We start from the raw sequence: 8,000 nt of genomic DNA on the forward strand, positions 1-8,000 counted from the left end.
ATTTTTGTTCCTCTGCTCCCCCTTTATGTGTCAAATAAATACTTTTTAGGATACCACTTCAGTTCCTCTTGATTTAAAAATGTAGTTGAGTGTTTTTAAAGGATTGCATGAGGGATTACAGTGTACATCATAACCTCTCACTGTACACTTCAGATTACTAACTTAATTCTGCTAAAATAGTGAACCTTTGTTCCATCCTAGCTCCATTATCTCTCCCCTGCCTTTATATATATATATGCCTCATATGTGTTTTATATGTATGGTACATATGTATGTTTGTTCTATGTGTATATCAATTTCACTTTAATGTGTCAAAGTCTGAATCTCTTGTCTTTATCTTATTTGGGATTCATTACTCATCTTTGATTTGTACCTTGTCCTCAAATTTTGAAAAATTTGACCAGTATTTACATATTTTTCTGCCTCCCTTTTCCTTCTGATACTCTCATTACATGTATTTTGATTCACTTAATGCTGACACACAGGTCTCTGAGTCTCTTGTTTATTTTCTTCAAACGTTTTTGTTTCTGTTCTTCAAATTGGATAAGTTTTATTCATCTGTCTTTAGTTCACTGATTCTTTCTCTGCTATTTTGAATCTTCTTTTGTACCCCTCTACTGAATTTTTTATTTTGGTGACTATAGTTGTCAACTTCAGAATGTCAGGGTTTTTTTTTTTTAATTAAAAAAAGTTATTCGTTAAGATTCTCTGTTGAGATTCTCTACTTGTTTATATGAGTCACTATCATCATACTTTCCCTTAATTCTTTGAGCATTGTTCTCATTAGTTCATTGAAGATATTTTAAATAACTGCTTTGATGTCTTTGCTAAATCTAGTATCTTGGAATCATGAAAGACTCTATTGCTTGCTTTTTCTCTTCTTATTATGAGTCACATTTTCCTATTTTTTTGTTTCATATTTTTTTTGAAAATTGGAAACTTTGATAACATATTATAGCAGCTGTGGATTCTGATGGCATCCTTCCTATCCCTAAAACTTGTCATTCCTGATTTTTGTTTAGAATTTGCCTAGAGTAAATCTGTGAAATATGTTTGTCCTGTAGTGTGTGGAAACAATGATCTTTGCTCCATTTATTATCATTGTTGTTGTTTGTTTTTAAGGCTAGTTTCCTGTGTCACCCCTCGTATCAGTCAACAATTAGTCAGAAATTGTGCTTAAATACAGAGAGCCACTAAGGCTTTCTGCTTCCGCTGACAGATCTGTGTATAGATTGGGTAGTGCATTCAAAATTCAGGTCATTTTAAAATTTGTCCCTGTTTTTATGTTCCTTTGAGACTTCTTGTATTTCCATCCAGGTGTCTTGCTGAAAGTATTACTTTTGTTTCAGGTTTGGAGGACTTGTTAACAAAAGTCACTTGTTACACACAATAAACAATTTCAATATTTAATTGAGGATTAGTTGACTTAATTTCAATATACAGTCATTAAAAGAGAAATAGAAACAATAGTGAAAAGTACAGCACATACATCACCAAATTGGGCCAACCAGTGTGCACATGTGTGTGCTTAGTCGTGTCTGACTCTGTGACCCCATGGACTGAGCCTGCCTGGCTCCTCTGTCCATGGGATTTTCCAGGTAAGAATACTGGAGTGAGTAGCCATTCCCTTCTCCAGGGGATCTTCCCAAACCAGGAATCAAACCCAGATCTCCTATACTGCAGGTGGATTCTTCACCAGGGAAGCCTGACCAACATGTAGACTTAAAAACAGCCCTAAGAAATCCCATGTGACAGCTATTTGGAGTCCCAGTTGGGAAAAGGTCTTGGGCAGTACATCCACTCCATGGATAAGACCTCAAATTGCAGTTTCTGGGGCTCCCACTTATAACCCCAGACTGCAGACTGATATCATCCGTTTGCATGCAAAAATTCACCTCTGGTTTTACTTTAACATTGTTACAATGCTGTTTGTTTTATATTGTGAGTCATAGGATTTTGTCAAACCTTGCTGCAGTTGGTCAAACCTCCAGGTACTCAAGAGTTCCAAGACCCACTCCCTTTCTTATCTGAAGTGCTGCCTGACTCTCTGCTCTTGCAGGCAAGCACGGAATTTGGTCAGTGTCCAGGCAGGTTAGAAGCAAAATCAGGGGCCTGCTATCCTGCTTCTGAAGCCTGAACAAGACTTCCCGCATGTTAATTTCCTTGATACCAGGAGTGTGTGGCTAGTTTGGGATTTCTCCAATCTCTCTTGCACATGCTTGTAGCCCCTGTTTATCTAGGATTACATGAAGAGTGTATTAAGTTGATCTGTGGCTGCCTCTCCTCTACAATCTCTCTGTTAAGTCCCCTACTAATTTGACAGTCTGCTTGTTCTTGTACTAATAGAGATTTCAACCTCATACTTGCTTGGATAGCTTCCGAATTTTTCCCTTCACTTCTGGGATACTGCTGCTGCTAAGTTGCTTCAGTAGTGTCCGACTCTGTGCAACCCCATAGACGGCAGCCCACCAGGCTCCCCCATCCCTGGGATCCTCCAGGCAAGAATACTGGAGTGGGTTGCCATTTCCTTCTCCAGTGCACGAAAGTGAAAAGTGAAAGTGAAGTCGCTCAGTCGTGTCCGACTCCTAGCAACCCCATGGACTGCAGCCCACCAGGCTCCTCCGTCCATGGGATTTGCCAGGCAAGAGTACTGGAGTGGGGTGCCATTGCCTCCTGGGATAGGTTTTCTGTTTTCTACTCTGAATCAACTCAGCTCTGCTCTGTCAGCCTCACTGCTAGTTTTCATGGCCTGTTCCACCTTTGCAGAACTACTACACTGACCTAACTTGTGGGGAAGAATGAGTAATGGGAGCAGCCCCAGGAAAGGATGCCACAGACTTCTGATGTTCATACCCAGATTCAGTAGATTTTCCTGATGAAATACTTCTCATTTTATTGTATGCCTATGGTCAATTTCCAGTCAATTGAGATGATTGTTTTTGACAGTTTTTTCCCCCCCAGCTAGATGTTTGATTTTGCAGAATATTTGCCAGAGTTCTCACTCCATCATCCTGGAAGCATCCTTTACTTCCTTTTGGTGTTTTTTTTGAAATGTTTATTTTATGTGGTTTTTCATATAAAGACGTACAGAATATTGCACAAAAAGGGTATGATTTTAAAGTCCATTTAAATTTTATTTTCTAAGATACTACAATTCAGCTCATTTAGTGATGATTATAATTAAACAGAAAATTAATTTTTTATTGTTGCAGATTTCAAGTTCCACCTATAAAGACAGGAATGAAGAGTAAAAGACAGTTTGCACATCTGCCTGATGCAGAGAAGCTGATAACAGGTAAAAAATTAAAAAAGTCAAGAAGGTACAAAAACTCTTTTACTACCTCATCAAAATAGAGTTGATGAGTAATAATATTCATAGAATATTTAAGCCTTTATGCTCAGCAAAAACTGTTTTTCAGGATAAACAGCCTCTTATCACCTGTCATCAGACAATATAAAATGAAGTTGTATAGATATGTGTGTCATTGGCACTGTATCTGGATAGTACAATTATAGGTGGTTTTAGATTTCTACTTTGTAAAAGTCTGTATATTCCAAGTTTTATACAATGAACAGGTTTATTACAGCAGTGAGGAATAATACAAAAATTTTAAATTTTTTAAAAAGCACATATACATATTGAAAAATACAGACAAAATATTAACCAAAATTACATACCTATACAAATTAACCAGAGACCCATCCAAAGGACCATCCCTCTAGATGGGCCCATCCTAAAAGAAATCAGTCCTGAAAATTCACTGGAAGGACTGATGCTGAAGCTGAAACTCCAATACTTTGGCCACCTGATGCAAAGAACTGACTCCTTGGAAAAGACCCTGATGCTGGGAAAGATTGAAAGCAGGAGGAGAAAGGGACGAGAGGATGAGATGGTTGGATGGCATCACCAATTCTATGGACATGAGTTTGAGCAAGCTCCAGGAATTGGTGATGGACAGGGAACCCTGGTGTGCTGCAGTTCATGGGGTCACAAAGAGTCAGACATGACTGAGCAACTGAACTTAACTGAACTGATACAAATTAAAATATATAATTGGGATCATTCTGTACAAATGGCTTTAAATTTTAGATTTAACCACATATTGGATCACTGTCTTCTGAAACAAAGAATCTTTAACCTTTAATTTTAAAAAACAACTCACTGACATTTCAAATCCACAGTTTCATACTTTTATAGATTAGTTCAATTAGTATTTCTTAGTACTCAGTCTGTGCCAGAGACCATGATGTTTCTGAAGAACTTGGAGTCCCGTGGAAAAACATCATATATAAACAAAGCACTGTGATTCAGGTTATATGAACAGTTTTAGCAAGGTACAGAAGTATTATCTGGAAGTAAAGATTTAGTGTGCACCACAGTATCCTTCTAACTGATCTCTCTCCTAGTCTTACATGGCTTCATTCTATTCAGGGCTATAGGTATAGTGGTTTTTCTAAGATGCACATCTGATCAGTTTAAAACCCTTTATGAATGGTATTCCAGTAACCTTAGAATAAAGCTTGACTGCCTTTCTATGTGGCCTTTTGTATATGTTAATTATCCTCTCATCTGTCTTTATCAAGTTCCCTTCAGTCTCTAGTCTTTTTTGAAGTCAGCTTTCTTTATATATGTCATTTCCTTTTGTTTTGGGGCTTTTTTTTTACTTCATTTTACCTAGAATTGTTTTCCCTCTTCTATACCTGGTTGTCTTTTATTTATGTATTTTAAAATATATATTCATGTATTATGTCTATTTGCATGTATATTTTGTTTATATTTCTCATTTAGGCATGCCTTTACTGTAAGTTTGACGGGGCTGATACAGCTCTTATATTCATCTACTGCTCACCAGAGTAACAGTAGTAATAGTTAAAATGTGGAAACACTGAGCTCCCCCTCAAGTGACTCCTCATACCTTAGCTCTCCTGGCTTCTCTTGTGGGATTCCCAGGGCCTTCCCATAATCCAGCAATGAAAGGTTTATATCTGATAGAGAAAGGTCCTGATCCAGCACTGTGGTTGGTGACCAGTGTTATCATTGTAACTATCACCTCTGGATAGATACCTCTAGTATGTACTCTTGTACTGTCCTTCACATTCCTCAGAGTCCCTTGGACTGCAAGGAGATCAAACCAGTCCATCCTAAAGGAAATTAGTCCTGAATATTCATTGGAAGAACTGATGCTGAAGCTGAAACTCTAATACTTTGGCCACCTGATGGGAAGAACTGACTCATTGCAAAAGACCCTGTTGCTGGGAAAGATCAAGGCAGGAGGAGAAGGGGACAACAGAGGATGAGATGGTTGAATGGCATCACCGACTCGATGGACATGAGTTTGAGCAAGCTCTGGGAGTTGGTGATGGACAAGGAAGCCTTGTGTGCTGCAGTCCATGGGATCACAAAGAGTAGAATACAACTGAGCGACTGAACTGAACTATTTATATTATTGGGCTTCCCAGGTGGCGCAAGTAGTCAAGAACCCACCTGCTAATGCAGAAGACATAAGAGGTTAAATCCCTGGGTCAGGAAGATTCCTTGGAGGAGGGCACAGCAACCCACACCAGTATTCTTGCCTGGAGAATTCTATGGATAGAATTCATATGCCTGTCGAGCTACAGTCCATGGGGTCACAGAGAGTCGGACATGACTGTGATTAACACTTTCACTTTTATCTATATTATTTGCTATTGTAACTCTAGTACAAAGGTCAGTATTTGACATACAATAATGGGTACCCAGTGATTGAATGGATGGTTGATGGATAGAGAAATGAGTGAGTAAATGAATTATCAGTGTCACTTAAAATCAGCAGAGTAGATGTGCTCAACCACAGATAACATATAGAGTTAAGGTAACACTAACAAAAGAATCATGGCATCAGTAGAAGAAAATCCAGTAAAACTCAAATTTAGAAGGAAAGGTCAAATAATGTGTGAAGCAGAAGAAAGTAGTATCAGTATTTTGGGTATAAAGAGTTGTTAAGAATCATAATAGTTTAACAGTATGAAATACAGTTGAACTAAGTGAAAATAACAATTTGTGAAGTTGATCTAAAGTAACTATATAGAGGAAATATACAGTGTTAAATGAACATTTTAAAAAATGAAAAGAAAGTAGAATCAATAACTAAGGTTATACCTAGTAAATCTATAAAAGAAGAGGAAATTAAACCTAAAGCTACCAAAGGGAAAGAAATGATAAAGACTAGAGCATAAATTAATGAAATTGAAAACAGAGGAAAAAGTAGAGAAAATCAACAAAGCCAAAGTTGGTTCTCTGAAAAAATTGATAAAATTGATAGGCCGAGAATCTGGTTAACCAAGAGGAATGATAGGTGACATGTCTTACCAATATCAGCAGTGGAAGAGGGTTCATCACTGCTGATCCCCTGAATATTAAAAAGATAATAAAGAAATACTGTGAACAACTCTATGCCCAAAATACAATAATTTAGTTAAAATAGACCAATTTCTTGAAAAACACAAACTACCAAACCTCACACAAGAAGAAACATATAGCTGGAATAGCTCTATACCTATTAAAGAAATTGAATTTATAGTTAAGAACCTTCCATAAAAAGAAAACTCAATGTAGACAGTGTCAGTGGTGAATTCTAGCAACCGTTTATGTAAGAAATAGTATCATTCCTTCCAGAAAATAAGAAGGATCACTTCCCAACTCATTTTATGAGATTAGTATTACCAAAATACCAAAACCAGACAGAAACATTCTAGGAAAAGACTAATATCTGTCATGAACATAGAAATAAAGAGTTGAAACAAAATATTAGCATATGAGATTCAGCAATTTTTAAAAGAGATTATGCATTATGACCAAGTGAGGTTCATTCCAGGAATGCATGGCTGTTTCAGCATGTTAAAAAAAAAGAAAAATCAATCAATATATTTTATCATCTTAGACCAAATATGAAAAACCATATAATCATCTCAATAGATGCAGAAAAAGTATTTGACAGAATTCGACATTCTTTCATAATAAATCTCTCAGCAAGTTAGAAATAGAACTTATTCTACTTCCTTAGAAGAAACTATGAAAAACCTCCAACTAACATTGTACTTAATGATGACTGAATGCCTTCCACCTAAAATTAGAAACTAGGTAAAAATGTCTTCTCTCACTGTTCTTACTCAACATTTTCAGTTCAGTTCAGTCGCTCAGTCATGTCTGACTTTTTGCGACCTCATGAATCGCAGCACGCCAGGCCTCCCTGTCCATCACCAACTCCCGGAGTTCACTCACACTCATGTCCATCGAGTCGGTGATGCCATCCAACCATCTCATCCTCTGTCGTCCCCTTCTCCTCCTGCCCCTAATCTCTCCCAGCATCAGGGTCTTCTCCACTGAGTCAACTCTTCACATGAGGCAGCCAAAGTATTGGAGTTTCAGCTTTAGCATCAGTCCTTCCAATGAACACCCAGGACTGGTCTCCTTTAGAATGGACTGGTTGGACCTCCTTGCAGTCCAAGGAACTCTCAAGAGTCTTCTCCAACACCACAGTTCAAAAGCACCAATTCTCCACCGCTCAGCTTTATTCACAGTCCAACTCTCACATCCATGACCACTGGAAAAACCATAGCCTTGACTAGACGGACCTTTATTGGCAAAGTAACATCTCTGCTTTTCAATATGCTATCTAGGTTGGTCATAACTTTTCTTCCAAGGAGTAAGCGTCTTTTAATTTCATGGCTGCAATCACCATCTGCAGTGATTTTGGAGCCTCCAAAAATAAAGTCTGACACTGTTTCCACTGTTTCCCCATCTATTTTCCATGAAGTGATGGGACCAGATGCCATGATCTTCGTTTTCTGAATGTTGAGCTTTAAGCCAACTTGTTCACTCTCCTCTTTCACTTTCATCAAGAGGCTTTTTAGTTCCTCTTCACTTTCTGCCATAAGGGTGGTATACCCAAGTAAGACGGTAGGTGTTGTGAGAGGGCATCAGAGGGCAGACACACTGAAACCATAATCACAGTAAACTA

At 37.9% G+C, this 8,000-nt stretch overlaps 1 protein-coding gene across 4 annotated transcripts in view; it reads left to right on the forward strand.

Annotated features, from left to right (window-relative positions):
* GRAMD1C (GRAM domain containing 1C) overlaps positions 1–8,000 on the forward strand; it is a 99,390-nt gene that overhangs the window by 21,728 nt on the left and 69,662 nt on the right. For all 4 annotated transcript variants that reach the window (XM_059891361.1, XM_059891414.1, NM_001103229.2 and 1 more), the window contains one exon: positions 3,213–3,295. The gene's annotated coding sequence lies outside the window, so the exon portion shown is untranslated. The remainder of the gene's footprint in view (positions 1–3,212; positions 3,296–8,000) is intronic.

The sequence above is a fragment of the Bos taurus genome, chromosome 1, assembly GCF_002263795.3.
Source record: "Bos taurus isolate L1 Dominette 01449 registration number 42190680 breed Hereford chromosome 1, ARS-UCD2.0, whole genome shotgun sequence".
NCBI lineage: Eukaryota > Metazoa > Chordata > Mammalia > Artiodactyla > Bovidae > Bos > Bos taurus.